The sequence below is a fragment of the Felis catus genome, chromosome B2, assembly GCF_018350175.1.
Source record: "Felis catus isolate Fca126 chromosome B2, F.catus_Fca126_mat1.0, whole genome shotgun sequence".
In the NCBI taxonomy this organism is placed as follows: Eukaryota; Metazoa; Chordata; class Mammalia; order Carnivora; family Felidae; genus Felis; species Felis catus.
Genome location: NC_058372.1, coordinates 86383869 through 86402803, shown reverse-complemented (window position 1 = coordinate 86402803; position 18935 = coordinate 86383869). Strand labels below are relative to the sequence as shown.

Here is an 18935-nt window from a genome sequence, read left to right as displayed (position 1 = left end):
TTCATATTTTAGGAATTATGCTTATCTCAGAAGTAACTAACCCTTGCTCTTGACCTTGTTTCCATTTTCAGATTCTAGATCTAAGCCCAACTTGATGTTCTTTCAGTACTTTGGCCCCAGTGTTCTCTGATCTGAATTCCAAGGCCATCAATGAAACTATGCCATACAGCTCTTTGTTTCAGTCCCAGTACATCTGACTTTGTACTCACTCTGTAGTCCTTTCTTACATTACAGCCATCCACCTTCATTTATGTGTGATTACTTCATACCTCAGTGATGGAAACATTCTCCTAAGTTGCCTCTGTGATACTCTTCACCGAATCCATTGTCTATATTATTGCCAAATTAATAATCCTAAAAATACACTCATTGTGGTACATTCCCTCGTGAAAAAACTTCATTGGCTCTACAATGCTTACAAAATGAAATTGATAATCCTTAGTTCACCATTTTACGTCTTCATTCACAATCTGTTCTCTACTTATTTTTCCAGCCTTATCTTTAGTTATCTCCCTACACAGCTTTAACTCTGACTTTCTTGATGTTGCTGAATTATACCTTTTGCTTTTTTATTTATTATATTCTTTCTCCTGAAAATATCCTCCCTCTCTAATTCACTTATGGAGATCCTACTCATTTTCTTAGGTTCAATTAAATTGTATTTCTTCCATGAGATTTTCTTAATCATTCTTGTAGGACCTTATCTCTTTTATCTAAATTCCTGTGGGTATGTTTTACTTATTTGGTACTCACAAATATTACTGTAGCTGTCTTGAAACATAGCATATCTACTCAAGCAGATAGAAAAACCTGAATAAAAGAAACTGTTTCTTATATATCATGTATATCAGAGGTTTGGGTATAATAGATACATGAAAGCATTTTTAATGAAAAGTAATGACAAATACATCCAAACAAAATACCTTCATGAGATAGTGAATAATAAATTAAAGATAACGATAATCATCCTTAAAGTATGAGGGTTGAAATTCATTGGTCTTTAAGACCATTTCCATGTGCCCATATAATCTCAGTAGGAGTATATTTAACTTTCAAAACTAATTCTAAGTAGCATACCATAACACTTAAATAGAGTTCACAAAAAGGAGTACTCTCTAAATTTATATGGAAAGTAATGCTAGAACACCTTAGGATTTAACACTTACTAGAAGTCAGATTTAGCTTTATTATGTGTAAATGAACAACAAAAAAATCTCCTCAAAAACAACAACAATCCCCCCCCCCCCCCCCACATCTAGCATTTGGCTTACGGACTCATTCATTCCTTTATTATTATTATTATTATTATTTTTTGTTCATCTAAAAAAATACTTGTTGAACATTGACTATATGAAAGCCAGTGAACTTGGAACTAGGGATATGATGACAAACTGTTTCCTGGGCCATACTGAATCTGGGAAAAATTAAAGTATTAACGTTTCTAACATGGAGGGAAAATATATTTGTATTACAGAGAAAGACAAGAGAATATGGACTTATTTGGGAAGATGGATGACATATTATACAATTTTATGAATTCCTCAAAAAGGTTAAACATCCACTATGTGCCATGGACTATGTTAAGTGGTAAGTGTAGGGCAGCTGTTACAGACTTCATTACTGTTCACTAATTCATCTTCCTTTCCCTGTCATGGAGGAGAGTATACTTCACCATTCTATTGATTTTGCACTTGTCCCTGTGATTGCTTTGACCAATGAAATGAGGGCGGGAACAACTGTGTGACCATTCTTAAATAAGGCTTAGGAATCCACCATCCATTTATTTCCTCTTGCTTTATTGCTTTTTAAAACATTTTTAATGTTTAATTAATTAATTAATTAATTAATTAATTTTGAGAGAGACAGAGCATGAGCAGGGGAGGGTCAGAGAGAGAGAGGGAGACATGGAGTCCCAAGCAGGCTCCAGGCTCTGAACTGTTAGCACACAGCCTGACAGGGGGCTTGAACTCACAGGACAGTAGATCATGACCTGAGCTTCAGTCAGACGCTTAACCAACTGAGCCACCCAGGCACCTCTCTTCTTGCATTATTGTCATTTTCCATTAAACTATACTGCATGATGTCAGTGTTTCTTCAGCCTTGGTTCCAGAATGAGCAATATGTGGAGCAGATACAAACTTATGCAGCCTAGAGTTATGCTTAGCTAAGCCCAGCTGGGTCCAGTTGGGTCAAGCTGTAGTCAACACAAAATGGGGAAGAAGAAATAGATTTGTTTTTTTAAGACTCTAGGTTTGGTTGGTTGTTAATGCGTCAAAAGTTAATGCAGCAGTGAATAAGATACCGTGTCTAGTGGAGAAGAAAGACATTAAATAGGTAGTTACAAATGTTCTTTGTATTTTGAGGAAATGGAGTGTTTCCACAAGTATGTATAGCAGGTTATTACATTATTCTGGGGGAAGAGAAAAATCTGGGTTGGCTACTATTTATATATAAATCAATATAATTGAGCTGGTCATTATTTAGTATGTGTCACCCCAACTTCCCTTAGAGAACAGATGCACCTGTGGGAAACTATATACTGGGAAAATCAGATGCTATATTCACAACAGGAAGCAATTGTTATTTTTACCTTATGTAGTATGTCTACACAGTAATATATTAATAAAGTACTAAAGGGATCCAATTCTGTATTTTCACTTAACATCAAATTCTTATAGCTTGTTTATGACAGGTAATTTCTATATGACAGGCACAAACTTATTCCGTAGTCATAGAGAATATTTCTCTTAAATTATAGACCAGAGAATTTAGATTGGTTTGGTTCTCAGGATAACCTGGCCAATACTTCATTTTGCAAGACAAGCAACTGGGGTCCACAGAGGCAAAGTTACTTTCCTAAGGCTCCCATTGGAGTTTAGGAAGGGTCATATATGCAGGTCTGGTGTCCTGATATCTGGATCATAATGTCTATAACATTGACAAAACTGTTTTTCTCATATAATTGTCTTTGGATGAATTTTAAAGAATTTTAAAGAGTTGATTATAAAAATTCCAAGTTCCTATATTGATTCAATTTAGAGGCAAGAAGTACATTTTAGAGGCTAAAAACTTTTATTAACTATAGGGCAAAGAGTTTATTTAACCTATCTATCAAATTTCCTTACATTTTCCTGACAATCCTGGTCACAATATAAATTTTTATTTATTGTATGCTTCATAATCTATCATTATATAATTATTTGTGTGATCATCTATTAATGTACATCATTTGTATAATTTTTCTTTTAGGGACCATTAAAGCAGAGACAATTTGTCCCCAGTAAGGAGCACAGTACTTGACACATGGTAAGTACTTAATACATTTTTGTAGGATTAATGAACAATCTTTCATCCATTCCACTCAAGCAGAATGATCATGCTTCATCATATGGTGTAAAGTATGTCCTTGCTAAATGATCTCTTGCTGCCAAATTGTAACCAGAATATACCAGTTTTTCATGAACTCTGAAACAAATGGATTGCCTTTAGCAGATTTTTATTAACAGATCACACAATGAATATAACATTAAAACATAGTATTAATAATAGCAACAATAAAATCTAAATTGACACAAAATTATTTCATTAAAATCATTTTATTTAAGACGAAAATAAGGGTGCACAGTGGCTCATTAAATGAAGATCTATTCAAGTGGAATTAATAGAAATACTTATAAAAGATTTTGACATTTGAATGACTAATGCTTAAGATATGGGGAACTAAAAAGGCAATAATGCCTCTGATTTGCTATCTTGATATTTACAAGAAATATCTGTTGTTTTTTTAGGGTGGCCTGATTGCCTAACTCCTATGTGTTGTATTATTGAGTTGTGTCAGAAAATAAAGTTTTAAAAAGAATAATATAGAATACTTATTTTGCCAACATTTTTGGGATTCCAGGGCTAAAAGGATAAGAGGAAAGGGAACATCTGCATACAGCTGAGTAACTGCATTCCTACTCTTTTTTTTTTTTTTTATTTTTTTGGGGCGCCTGGGTGGCTCAGTCGGTTAAGCATCTGACTTCAGCTCAGGTCACGATCTCGCGGTTGGTGAGTTCGAGCCCCGCTTCGGGCCCTGGGCTGATGGCTTGGAGCCTGCTTCCGATTCTGTGTCTCCCTCTCGCTCTGCCCCTCCCCCGTTCATGCTCTGTGTCTTTCTGTCCCAAAAATAAATAAATGTTAAAAAAAAATTTTAAGAAAAAAAATTTTTTTTAATGTTTATTTATTCTTGAGACAGCGACACAGCGTGAACAGGGGAGGGGCAGAGCGAGAGGGAGACACAGAATCCGAAACAGGCTCCAGGCTCTGAGCTGTCAGCACAGAGCCAGACGCAGGGCTTAAACCCACGAACTGTGAAATCATGACCTGAGCCGAAGTCAGACACTTAACCGACTGAGCCAGCCAGGTGCCCCTGCATTCCTACTCTTGATGTATGGGAGTTACCAGCTCCCCAAAGGATCTAAACTCTATTTTTTTTTTTTATAAATTTTTTTTTTCAACATTTATTTATTTTTGGGACAGAGAGAGACAGAGCATGAACGGGGGAGGGGCAGAGAGAGAGGGAGACACAGAATCGGAAACAGGATCCAGGCTCTGAGCCATCAGCCCAGAGCCCAACGCGGGGCTCGAACTCACGGACCGCGAGATCGTGACCTGGCCGAAGTCGGACGCTTAACCGACTGCGCCACCCAGGCGCCCCTAAACTCTATTTTTTATTTTTATTTTTAGTTTCTGCTGTTTGACCTTCTGGATTCTCTAAGAAATTACTGTTTACTCATTTAAGAATGGACTGTTTTTAAGAATGGACTGTTTAAGAATGGTGTGAGGCCCGGGGCCCCTGTGTGGCGCAGTCAGTTAAGCGTCCGCCTTTAGCTGAGGTCATATTCTCACGGTTTGTGGGTTCGAGCCTGAGTTGGGCTCTGTGCTGACAGCTCAGAGCCTGGGGCCTGCTTTGGATTCTGTGTCTCCCTCTCTCTCTGCCCCTCCCCTACTTGCTCTCTCTCTCTCTCTCCCTCAGAAATAAACATTAAAAAAAAAAATTAAGGGGGCGCCTGGGTGGCGCAGTCGGTTGAGCGTCCGACTTCAGCCAGGTCACGATCTCGCCCTCTGTGAGTTCGAGCCCCGCGTCGGGCTCTGGGCTGATGGCTCGGAGCCTGGAGCCTGTTTCCGATTCTGTGTCTCCCTCTCTCTCTGCCCCTCCCCCGTTCATGCTCTGTCTCTCTGTGTCCCAAAAATAAATAAACGTTGAAAAAAAAATTAAAAAAAAATTAAGAATGGTGTGAAGCCCTTTGGCATCCAAGTTACAACAACATATAGCAAAACTCAAACCAACCAGAAGGCTTTATTGTCAAGTCAAAGTGGTATGTATATACTTATAATTGTAAAACAAAAGTATGTCTTGCAGTTTCTGAGTAGGCCACCAACAAATAACGTCTCTCTTTCCCACATAATTACTAAATGATTGGAGAAATGAAACAAATGAGTAAATATGTCAGGCAAGATATCGCCTTTGTCACTGCTAGAGGTCAGGGTGCAGATTGTGGCTCTAGGTCCATTAGCCAAATGGGCCTGCCACCAGGATCCAAGGATTTGGGCAACCTCATCCATTTACAGAAAGCACTGGACTTGGGGTAGATCTCATTTCACCACACTCACCAGAGCTGACTGCTGTACCACTTCCAGCATGAAAGAGTGAAGGAAGATGCATGGTCTCTGCAGGGGACTGGCTTTGAGAGACACAGGAGGATAGAGGATATCTAGTTATTCTTCTTATGCTTCCAGTCAGAAACTTCACCCCATCTTCCTAGCAAGGAAGTGAGTAACAACAGCAACAGCAACAACAAAGTTAGCAGAAGTACATTAATTGAGCTCTCTAAACACCAAGAAAGTGAAGAATACAGGGAAGCTTGCCGGGTTAGATGTGATGAAAATGTCTTTAGTAGCAATATACTAAAGTTCCTCTCCCCAAAGAAGCAGAGACAAAATTAGATGCCACATCTTACCCTTTTAAGAATAAAAAGGCCTCAGTCAAAAGTGAAAAGTAAGAACAATTTCTGGCAAAAATATTTATTTTGATATGGACAACAGGACTTGGAATCCTTCTATAAAAGAACAGTGACCTCTTGAAAATCTTTTGAAGGTCAAAAAAAGCCAACTTCATTCACTCTTAAAAAGAAGAGGTATATTTAAAATATGTTCATCTAATTTTTAGAGTTGTTACTCTATCATAAAAGAATTATATGTAATTTAATAATAATTGCATTTAATAAATTATACATTATTTATTGTAAAAAATTTGGGGAGTAGAAAACAAATGAAAGAAATGTGTCTTATTCATACTTCTCAGAAGAAGCTTGTCTCCACGTTTGTGTGTTTCTTAACAAGTGTTTCTATGTATTTTCAAATTAGATCATACAGACTATGCAGTTTTATGATGTAAGAGTTCACATATATCTCATCTCTGGATAGGAAACTTACTCAGGTTTTAACGAAGAGACTTTCATGAAGCGGCTCTATAGAGAAGTGTGGTTAGGATTAAGGACAAGGGATGGTGGGCATCAGAGGCTAGCAGCAACAGGAAGCTATTGGGTTCCAAGGGTGAAGGAAAGACATTATGTTTTTCTGGAGCTCCGTGGAAACGAAAGTGACAAAGAATCTATATGATGCAGTTTGTACTAGTCATTTTCTCAAAGGACAGATCAAGGAAGAGAATGGGAGAGAATGGATCTGGCAGAATGGGGAGCAAATGGAGAATAATCAGCACATTAGTTATTAAAAACTGCTTATTAATAGGTTTTTATGGCCATGTAATAATCTAAAATAACCATGCCATGTATTACAACCCCTCCTTTTTGATTGACTACTTAGATTGTGTCCAGTGTTTTTGCTATTATAAACAACATTGCAATGCATGTATTTCTCTATTTCTACAGTTTTCTTAGAGTAAATTCTTGGGATTTTAATTATTACACTAAAAAGCATAAATGTTCTTAGGCCTCTTAAAACATGCTGACAGGGTTTTAAAGCTATATGTATTATTATTCCTCCAGCAATGTAAGAGTGTGCTTATTTTTACTGCACATTGTTGAGGATTGCATATTCCCATAAAAGTTATTTCTTACTTTGATGAGAAATTTTTCCAGAAAACCCACATCTGCATATTTAAAATTTTTTAATTTAAAAAATGTATTTTAGAGACCAAGAGAGAGAAAGAGTAAGCGCCAGACAAGAGGGCCAGAGGGAAAGAGAGAGAATCCCAACCAGACTCCATACTCAGTGTGGAGCCCCTCTTGGGGCTTGATCCCAACACCGTGGGGTCTTGACATGAGCCAAAATCAAGAGTCAAACACCTAACTGACTGAGCCACCCGGGTGCCTCTCTGCATATTTTTAAAAGAAATCTTTGAAACTGCATCTTTTTTAATTTTGTTACAATTTTTTCCCATGTGCTTTTTAAATTTTAAAATTGTGTCAGCATGGTGAAGTGATAATAGTGTGTCATTGCTCTTTGTCACTGCTGTGCCAGTGTCACTGACTTAGTAATTCCGTCTTTCCAGTGCTGATTTGGGTTGCTTTCTTAATCATGTTGTGCATGGTTACATACAATGATATATGTTTTTGAGCGATCTGGTTTATTTCATATTCCACTCATTTTTTTTTTTTTTTTTGCAATGTGATTGAAGCAGAGTAGCTCTAACACCAAGCTTTCCTATAAAATATTTGGACAGTGGGAAAGCAATAACATGTTCCTTAGTAGGAGGTTCAGCACCTCCTTCTTTACCTTTCAGCTGTTCCTATCAACTTTAATGGTGATAATCATAAAATGAAAACAACAACACAATGAACAGCACCAGTGAGTGCTTACCACAGGCCAGGCATTAAGAAGAAGCTACCACATCAGCTCAAACCACAGCCACAATGCTTCTCTTCTAAGTCAGGAAGGAATATATTGGGAGTCTGGAGTCTTCATTACCAAATCTTGTTGATTCTGCTTTCAAAGTTCTTCTTAAATTTCTCCACTTATTTCTACTCTCACTGCCACTGCCCTATTCAAGCAGTCATCTTTTTTGCTGGAGTAATAGAGCAGACATTTTCAGTTCTCAACTGATTTGGTTTGGTCTCTTAGTAGGCCTGCTCTTTAACTTATCTATTAAAGTTTTTAAAATTTCATTGACCATTTTTATTTCCAGAATCTCCATTTGGTTCCTTTTCAAATACATCTGTGTTTTTTTTTTTCCTCATAAAATGATCTTTGTTCTTCATGGATTCTCTTGATTCCTTGATCTCTATGAATATTTTAAACGTATTTTAAAAATCTCTTTCTTGTCTGTTTGATCTTTATTTCCTTAGTATAAAGTATGAGCTCTCCATTTATGGCTTTTCCTAAGCTTGTCTCCATTGGGAGTTTCATCTCTAAAAGGCCTGGACATTTCTTGGATTTTTACATGTTGCCATTTCATTGTTAGCAGGACCCGGTTGGGTCAACCAGTTTGGGACCTATATGCTAGTTTCTTATTCAAGGTCTCTGTGCCTTATGGATACTGTGAATTTGGGTGTTATCTGTGTGCAAGATAAAGGCTTTGGTTCTGTATTGTGAAGGATAATTCCTTCTACTAATGGCCCAGGCAGGGTTTCTGTCTGCAAATTAGTTTGGAGTTTTTGTAGTTTCCGTGAAGACTTAGTTTCCAAGTCAGTTGGGTTAATATCCTAGGATAGGGATTGCAGGACGATGTGATAAGATTCTGGTAAGTTTTGTAAGAACCCTCCAAACTGTCTTCCAAAGTGGCTATTGGGTTTTGTGTTCCCACAAGCAATGAATAAGAATTCCTGTTGCTCCACATCTTTGCCAGTCATTGGTATTTCAAGTATTTTGAATTTTAGCCTTTATAAAAATATGTAATGCCATTTCATTGTTTTGATTTGCATCATCTTAGTGACATGCCATTGAGAATCTATTCATATGCTTAGTTGCCATCTGTATATATTCTTTGGTGAGGTGCCTATCCATTTCTTTTGCTCTTTGTTTTTCTTTTGCTCTTTTAAAAATTAGGTTGTTGATTTTCTTATTGTTGAGTTTTCAGAATCCTCTGTAGATTTTGGATGCAAGTCCTTTATCAGATATATGTTTTGCAAATATTTTCTCTGAGTCTATGGCTTGTCTTTTTATTCTTATAGCAATGTCTTTCATAGAAGTTTTTAAATTTAAAATTATTTTTAATTGTGGTAGAATACACATAAAACTTACCATTTTAACCATGGGTTGCCATTTCACTTTGTTGTTTATATGCTTTGATGCCCAGAATTTTTTTATTTTATTAAAGTCTAATTTATCAATTTTTTTTCATGGATCATGCACTTAATGTGTCTCAAAACTCATCACCAAACACAAGGTCACATAGATTTCCTCTCATTTTCTTCATGAAGTTATAATTTTGCATTTACATTTAGATCTATGATCTAGTTTGAGTTAACTTTGTGAAAGGTGAAAGGTCTGTGTCTGTGTTCACCATTTTGCATATGGATGTCTAAATGTTCCAACACTATTTGTTGAAAAGGCTGTGCTTTCTCCATTGAATTGCCCTTGCACCTTTGTTGAAAATCAGTTTACTGTGTTTGTAAGTCTATTTTTTGTCTCTCTATTCTATTCTATTGATTTATGTGTCTATTCTTTAGCTAATACGATAATGTCTTGATTATGGTAGTATATGGTAATCTTGAAATAGAGAAGTGTGAGTTCTATGATTTTTTTCTGCTTCTTTATTATTGTGTTAGCTACTCCACGTCTTTGCCTTTCTATATGAACTTTGGAATCAGTTTGTCTATATCTACAAAATATCTTTCTGGGATCTTGATTGAGATTGCATTTAATCTATAGATTAAGTTGAGAAGAATTGATATTTGAACAATATTGAATCTTACTATCCATAAACAATATCTTTTTATCTAGTCCTTATACAGTATGCAAGGTAGAGAAATTCCATGTAGTTCTAAGCTTTTTTTTTTTTTTTTTAAGAAAGCCAAGTACTAGGTCCTTTTCTAGGGACAGCCTCAAATCTAATCCATATGCTATGTTAAAATGCATGTCTTAATGTGTATATCATGTCCTGACCACTTCCTAAACCATAGTTTCCTTCTAATAAACTCATTGATACATATCTGAATCCCTCAGAAGACTACATTTATTTTTCTTGATTTAAGGTACTTTGCAGACTTTTTCTCGGGCCTCTTAAAGTGATCCTTTCCCCTGAGATTTCTGCTTTCTTCTGGATACTCAACTTTAAATTTGAGTTTAGATGTCATAACCTCAGTGAGGAGTCTTCTGACTCTTCACTTAGGTTGAAGTTCCTCAGTTTACTCCCTGGTACTGGCATATTCTATTTCTCATAAACCAGGCATGAGAACCTGACATAATTTGGAAAGAGTACAAATCTTTATTTACTTGCATTTATTAAAATTTATTTTACAGAGCACACACAGTCACCAACATTCCTTCACAAAATCCTTTTTCCATCCTCTGCCAACACAAACCCCAGCTTTTTTAATATGCCTCTCTTCTTAAAACCATAAGAAAAACTCCTTAGGATCCTCCTACTCTGCCATCTTCCCTGGAAGTCTGAGGTCATGATTTTTAGCTCTTTGATGGGAATTCAGAGAATGGGCAGAGGAGGAAATGAGGAGTGCTTTAGGAATGGCAGGTAAGTCAATTTACACACTGAACTACAGACAATGTGTTGACCACAAAACTAACAGTTCCTTGGATTCAAAGATCACCTTGTCCCATGGATACAACTAGATAACACCCACTTTGGTGTAAATACCCAGGAAACAACCTGAAGACTGACAGGACAGATTCTTCACAGCAAAATGTCAAGAAGAGGCCACATTGAAATGGGTAGGAAGGGTAAAGATGCAGTCAGAAGGCAAACTGACATGCTAGACTCTCTCCAGGAAGGAGGGATGCTGTGGGTACAGAGAGGAGAGGGGAGCAGACTACACGCAGCAGGTACCCACACTGGGGAAGACAAATCCCTATAATATTTGGCTTTGAAAATCAGAGTGGCCTAATGTCACAAATTCTTACAATCAGTGAGGCTTAACACTTAGAACCTTAAAAATCAGTGAGCATGGCTCTGAGAGAGCCAGAGGTGATAAAAATTGAGTTTCTTCCCTTAAAGGGACAGTACAATGAACAGTCCTGCTGAGATATAGCATAGAAGAGGAAGTTTGAAAAACACTTGAGGTATACAGGAAGATATATTTACTAATATCAGAGCATGTGTTGGAGGGGCCGGGATCTTTGGGAGATGTCACCAAGAACAAAACAGCTGGTGGGCAACATTTCCTTCTCCTTCCCCCCAGCCTGGATACACGGACATCTGCCAGAACCAGCTCAGCACAAGCACTCTCTCCCCAGCTTCCTGCAGAACACCCTGCCACCATGTTCTCCTGTGGACGAGCTCCCTCCAACATACTCTTGGCAAGAGTCCATCAAAGCAGCACCACAAGCCTGGCATTGTGCAAGCAGCCCTGAGAAAGGCTAGTACAACTCCAAAGTGACTTCTGCCTCAGGGAGAGAGGAAGATAACCACATACACCAGTATGACTGTGGCCCCAGCAGTGGTGGTGGCAGACATCTGGTGTGACTGTAGGCCCCTCCCAGCAGTGAAAGATTCTCAAGGGACAACTCAGGAGAATGCCCTGGAATTTGGTACGACTGCAGCTCTGGCAAACACCTGATCTGACTAAACTCAAGTCCAAGGCAGCCCCAGACTGGCCCACTAATAACACAGGGACCAAACCCTGCCCACAACAGACAAAAAAAGTCATTACATGACTAGACTGCAAGCAAATGCAGCACAACCAGCACAACAGAAAGCATGCAACACACATAGGAGACATCAGAAGTGGTTCTGGCCGATGGAGCATTACATTGCAGGGCACTGCAGGACCTCTTTTTCATAAGGCCACTACTTTTCTTTTGTTGTTTTTGGGATTATCTCTCCCTCTCTCTCTCTTTCTGCTCCTCCCTTGCTTGTGCATGCACTCTCTCTCTCTCTCTCAAAATAAATAAATAAACTTAAAAAATGATTAAAAAATTTAGAGTGCTATATGCATAAGATGTTACATCAACCTAATGGTAACCACAAATCAAAATCTGATAATAGAAATACAAAAAATACAAAGAAAGGAATCCAAGTATATCACTAAAGAGAACCAGCAAGCCATGAGAGTAGAGAACAAGAGAATAAAGGAACAGAGAAGAACTACAAAAATAATCATAAACCATGTAACAAAATGGCAATAAGTACACACTTATGAATAATTACTTTGAATGTCAGTGGATTAAATGCTCCAACCAAAAGACATAAAGTGACAGAATGGATAAAAAAACAAGACCCATCTATATGCTGCCTCTAAAAGACTCATTGAAGATCTAAAGACATGTGCAGTAAGCCGGTGTAGTAATACTTGTATTGGACAAAATGGACTAAAACAAAGACTGTAAGAAGAGGCAAAGAATAACACTAAATAATCATAAAGGGATCAATATAACAAGAAAATATAATAATTTTAAATATTTATGCCTACAACATGAAGCACCTAAATACATTAAGCGGCTAATAACAAACATTAAGGAAGTAATGTATAGTAACTATAAAATAGTGGGGGATGTTAACACCCCACTGATATCAATGGCAGGTCATACAAACAGAAAATCAACAAGGAAACAGTAGTTTTGAATGACACATTGGACCACATGGATATAACAGATATATTCAGAACATTCTGTCCTAAAACAGCAGAACGCACATTCTTTTTAGGTGCACGTGGAACATTCTCCAGAATAGATCACATATTAGGTCACAAGACAAATCTCAACAAATTCAAATAGATTGAAATCATACCATGCACCTCTTCTGACCAGAATGCTATAAAACTAGAAGTCAACCATAAGAAAAAAAAATGTGGAGGGGACACAAATACATGGAAGTTAAAGAACATATTACTAAACAGTGAAAGAGATAACCAAGAAATCAAAGAAGAAGTTAAAAAATACATGGAATATAATTTTTACCTTCCATACAAACCAAAAAATACAAATGAAAATGAAAACACAATAGTCCCAAATCTTTGGGATGCAGCAAAAGCAGTTCTAAGAGGGAAGTTTATGGCAATACAGGTCTACCTCAAGAAGTGAGAAAATCTAAAATAAACCACCTAATCCTAATCCTAATCCTAATCCCAATCCTCCTTTAGGAGCTAGAAACAGAAGAACAAACTAAACCCCAAACCAACAGTAGGAAAGAAATAATAAAGATTAGAGCAGAAAGAAATGAGATAGAAACTAAAATCAATCAAACAAACAAAAAATCTAATTGAACAGATCAAGAACCAGGAGCTGGTTCCTTGAAAAGTTCTACAAAATTGATAAAACATTATCAAGGTCATCAAAGGAAAAAAGAGAAAGGGCTCAAAGAAACAAAATGAGAAATGAAACAGGAGAAATAACAACTGACACCACAGAAATACAAAGGACTGTGAGAGAATATTATGAAAAACTCTATGCCAACAAATTGGACAACCAAGAAGAAATTGATAAATTCCTAGAAACATATAACCTCCCAAAACTGAATCAAGAAGAAATAGAAGATTTGAACAGACTGATATCCTGCAATGAAATTGAATCATTAAAAAACTCTCAACAGGGCGCCTGGGTGGCGCAGTCGGTTGGGCGTCCGACTTCAGCCAGGTCACGATCTCGCTCTCCAGGAGTTCGAGCCCCGCGTCGGGCTCTGGGCTGATGGCTCAGAGCCTGGAGCCTGTTTCCGATTCTGTGTCTCCCTCTCTCTCTGCCCCTCCCCCGTTCATGCTCTGTCTCTCTGTGTCCCAAAAATAAATAAACGTTGAAAAAAAAATTAAAAAAAAAAACAAAAAAAAAAACAAAAAAAAAACTCTCAACAAACAAAAGTCCAGGACGACCTCACAGGTGAATTCTACCAAACATTTAAAGACTTAATACCTATTCTCCTCAGAGGCACTTGGGTGGCTCAGTCAGTTAAAGGTCAGTAAACAAAATTAAAAAGGAAATAAAACGTATCCAAATTGGTAAAGAAGAAGTAAAGCTTTCACTATTTGCAGATGACATAATACTATATATTGAAAACCCTAAAGACTCCACTGAAAAACTACTAGAATTAATGAATGAATTAAATTGAGTAAGGATGCCGGTCACAAAATCAATATACAGAAATCCATTGCACTTCTTTTTTTTATTAATTTTTTTAGTCTTTATTTATTTTTGTGAGAAATTGCACAAGCAGGAGAAGAACAGAGAGAGAAGGAGACACAGAATCCGAAGCAAGCTTCAGGCTCTGAGCTGTCAGCACAGAGCCCGACTAGGGGCTCCATCTCAGGAGCTGTGAGATCATGACCTGAGCCGAAGTTGGCCGCTTGACAGACTGAGCCACCCAGGTGCTCCTCCATCGCACTTCTATACAGTAACAATGAAGTAGCAGAAAGAGAAATTAAGAAAACAGTCCTGTTTCCAATTACAGCAAAAATAATAAAATACCTACGAATAAACTTAACCAAAGAGTTGAAGACCCATGCTCCAAAAAGTATAAAACACTGATGAAAGAAATTGAAGATGACACAAACAAATGGAAAGACATTCCTTGCTCATGGGTTGGGAGAACAAATATTGTTAAAATGTCCGATATTACCCAAAGCAATCTACAGATTCAATGTAATCCCTATCAAAATACCAACAGGGATGCCTGGGTGGCTCAGTTGGTTACACTGCCAACTTTGGCTCAGGTCATGATGTCACAGTGCATGAGTTTGAGCCCCACTTCAGGCTCTGCTGACAACTCAGAACCTGGAGCTTTCTTCAGATTCTGTGTTTCTATCTCTCTCTGCCCTTCCCCTGCTCATGCTCTGTCTCTCTCTCTGTCGAAAAGAAAAGAAAAGAAAAGAAAAGAAAAGAAAAGAAAAGAAAAGAAAGTAAAATAAAATAAAATAAAAAAATAATACCAACAGTGTTTTTCATAGAATTAGAACAAATAATCCTAAAATTTGTATAGAACCACAAATGACCCTGAATAACCAAAGAAATCATGAGAAAGAACAAAGCTGGAGATATTACAATCCTGGATTTCAAGATATACTACAAAGTTGTAGTAATCAAAACAGTATGGTACTAGCACAGAAATAAATCCACAATTATATGGCCAATCAATCTTTGACAAAGGAAGCAAGAATATGCGATGGGAAAAAAAGTTTCTTCAACAAATGGTGCTGGGAAAACTGTGGAGCTACATGCAAAGGAATGAAACTGAACCACTTTCTTACACTGGACACAAGGTTAACTGAAATGCATTAGAAACCAAAGTGTGAGACCTGAAACCATAACCATCATAGAGGAGCACAAAGGCAGTGATGTCTCCGACATCAGTCATTGCAACATTTTTCTGGATATATCTCCTGAGGCAAGGGAAACAAAAGCAAAAATAAACTATTGGGACTGTATTCAAGTTAAAACCTTATGCACAGCAAAGGAAACAATCAACAGAACAACAACAGAAAAAAACCCCTACTGAATGTGAGACGATATTTGCAAATGACATATCTGATAAAAGGTTTTATCAAAAATATATAAAGAATTTATACAACTCAACACCATAACCAAAATAACCCAATTTAAAAGTGGGCAGAAGATATGAACAGACATTTCAGAGGCCAATAGGCAAATAAAAAGATGCTCAACATCACTTATTATCAGAGGAATGAAAATCAAAACCACAATGAGATGTTACCTCACATCTGACAGAATGACTAAAATCAAAAACACAAAAATCAACAAGTTTTGGCAGGGATGTGGAGATAAAGGAATCCTTGTGCACTGTTGGTGGGAATGCAAACTGGGATAGCCACTGTGGAAAACAGTAGGGAGGTTTCAAAAAATTAAAAATTAAATTATTGTATGATCCAATAATTCCATTATTAGGTATTGACTCAAAGAATACAAAAATACTAATTTGAAAAGATACATGCACCCTTATGTTTATTGCAGCATTATTTACAATAGTCAAATTATGGGAGCAACCCAAGTGTTCATGGATGGATGAATGAATGGATAAAGAAGGTGTTGTGTATATATGCATTGAAATTACTCAGCCATAAGAAGGAATGAAATCTTGCCATTTGCAACAACATGGATGGATCTAAAGGGTATTATGTAAGTGATATAAGTCAGTCAGAGTAAGACATATACCATATGATCTTGCTCATACATGGAATTTAAGATACAAAAAGAGAGAGAAACAGAAAAGCCTCAAGTATAGAGAATTGTTGGTTGGAGGTTGGTGGGGGGATGCATGAAATAGATGAAAGGGTTTAAGGAGTGCACTTGCTGTGATAAGCTCTGGGTAATGTATGGAATTGGAATTGTTGATTCCTATATTGTACATCTGAAACTAATAAACCAGTGTATGTTAATTATATTTCAATTAAAATAAAAACAAATTAATTAAGTAATTTAGAAAAAAGAACTAAAAAAGATGTCTAGTAATTCTCAGCATTCCTAAGGGGTTGGAGAGGTCACAAAGCTGCCTGGATACAGCCACACTCTGCTTTCAAGTTGTGTTTCTGTCTGCTTTCTTCTTTGCCGTTATTTCAGGTATTCAGAAAAATACCTGTAGCAAAACATGCACTCAATATTTGTTCAATAAATTACTAAAGTCATTTTCTCAAATATGCATTTCTTAGTTAAGTCTTCTTTCTCCTGCCTTTTGATTTTTTATTCATTTAAACATACATGCACATTTTTTAGTAAACAAGTTAACAAACATTAGCTCATGATGTTTTGTAAACTGGTTTTCCATCTTGATCATTATCATATTTTGGACATACTATTATGTCAATTAATATAAATCTACACAATTATCTTAAAAGCTGCATGTATAATTTTCTACTCCACCTAAACAATTTCTTAAACTTTTAGAAGGGTAGGCTATTTGTAATTTTTCAGTATTATAAACCATACTATTTTGAATGACCTTTTATATGCATGTTTGTACTTGCTTGAGAATTTCCTGAGGATACGTTTCTAGATTTAAAATGCTGTGCTAAAGATTATCCACAGTTAAAATTGTAATGCAATTTACAGAAAATTTATGTAAGTTTGTCCTCTCACTAAAAGTAATCTGAATTTCCTTTCCCACACACTCTTGATTAGAGGTATCTTCCAGATTTTCATCTTTGCCAGTCTGATAGGTAAAGATAAAACTATCTTTTTTTTATATCACTTGCATTTCTTTACATGGCATCAAGTTGTGTACTTTTTGATGCACTTCATAGGTTTTTGTAGTTTCTTTTCTTAATGCACTTTAATTTCTATCTGGTGTTTTTCACTTTCTTACTATTTTTAATTTAAAGTTTACAAACTTTAAAAATTATGCATAACTCTTTTCCTTTCCTATATGTTGAATGTTGTAAACATTTTCTCAAGTTTTCATTTTTCTTTAAACCCTTTTTTCCGTCAAAATAGCAATTAAGGAAGTTCAGACAGCCACATGGAGAGGCTATATGTAGTGTTGTGACTTGCAGTTCAAGCTGAGGTCCCAGGCCACAGCTAGCACCAACCACCAGTCATGTGACTTTAGATGATTACAGCCATCAGCCACCGAGTAATCTTCAGACACTGAGTCTTCTCAGCTGAGACCCCAAATACCATGTGAAAAAACCAAGATGTTCTTAAAGTGCTTTATCCAAATTATTTATATATCAGGTGACTGGAATAACAGTCTTTCATGTTTTCACCCAAATGTAAATTTCCAGTCTTATCAGCCACTGGTCTCCTTCTAAGGAGTATATCAGTCTAGTCTGTCCCCAAGCCTATGAAGATGCTTCCACCCAAGCCCTCTTTAAAGAAGATAGTATGGCATCATTGTGAGGACCTCCAATAGCTGAAGGAATTAAAGAGAGGGTCACTTCTCTCAACTGAGTTAATTAGATTATTCAAGTGGGAATTTGGAATTGGGGTGATGAGGGCCTGTGTTGTCAATAAATTAGAAAATATGAAATATATGGGAAAATAGTTAAGATATACATAATAGAGGTCCTTAAGTTCTCTAGTTGCTACATCTTTTGTGTCCTAGATGTTTAGATTTTCCTTGGTTCTGACAGTATATGTGTAATTAAAATATTTTTGTTCACTTGCACCAACTTCAGAGACTTTCATTTTCTTGCTACTAACTTGCTTCCTTGACTTTACTCATACCTTTTGCCTCACTTGTTCAGAACTGATTTTACTCATACTATTCTTCCTCTCTGGAACACAAACTACAATGCTCAAATCTTAGCTTCTTTTGTAAATATTGAATTTCCAAGGTAGAATTTATAACTTCATCTCTGGTAATTTCACCGTGCTCCACTCATACCTTTAGAACCAACTCTCCCACTGGATTTTAATCGTTTGTGTGCATGTTTCTTCCCTCACTCACAATACTGCACACAGACAGAATGAACATCACTGATTATCACACACAGTGGCACAGGATGAGAAATTTATCCTATGACCTATTAAGTGCACATACTTTTTAATAATTCTACCAAAACCTGTTAGTTCTGGGAAATAAAATGTATCTCATTATCTGTTCAGAATAGATGGGAAACTAACATTCATTAAGTTTTGTCACATTCCAGATACACTCAAAACCACCTGTGATCATAAAGGGGGCTTAAATCTATTTGAAGATCCCTGCCATCCACCACCAACAAAGGATGCCCAAAAGGTGAAATGCTCATGGGTGGGCCATGCCATAACCAGATTAACCATTCCAAGGAAAGAGAGTAGTTTACTTTTTTTTAAAGTTTACTTTTTAAAAGTAAAAAAGTTTACTTTTATTTATTTTGAGAGACATAGAGAGAGAGAGG

At 36.7% G+C, this 18935-nt stretch overlaps 1 long non-coding RNA gene across 8 annotated transcripts in view; it reads left to right on the top strand.

Moving 5' to 3' along the window:
• LOC109499783 overlaps window positions 1-18935 on the top strand; it is a 166716-nt gene that overhangs the window by 14831 nt on the left and 132950 nt on the right. For 7 of the 8 annotated variants that reach the window (XR_006598060.1, XR_006598061.1, XR_006598059.1 and 4 more), the window contains 2 exons: window positions 1475-1587; window positions 3250-3306. This is a non-coding gene — a long non-coding RNA (uncharacterized LOC109499783). Of the gene's footprint in view, window positions 1-1474; window positions 1588-3249; window positions 3307-11357; window positions 12048-18935 lie in introns of those variants that run through there. The other variant, XR_006598066.1, reaches the window with a different exon arrangement.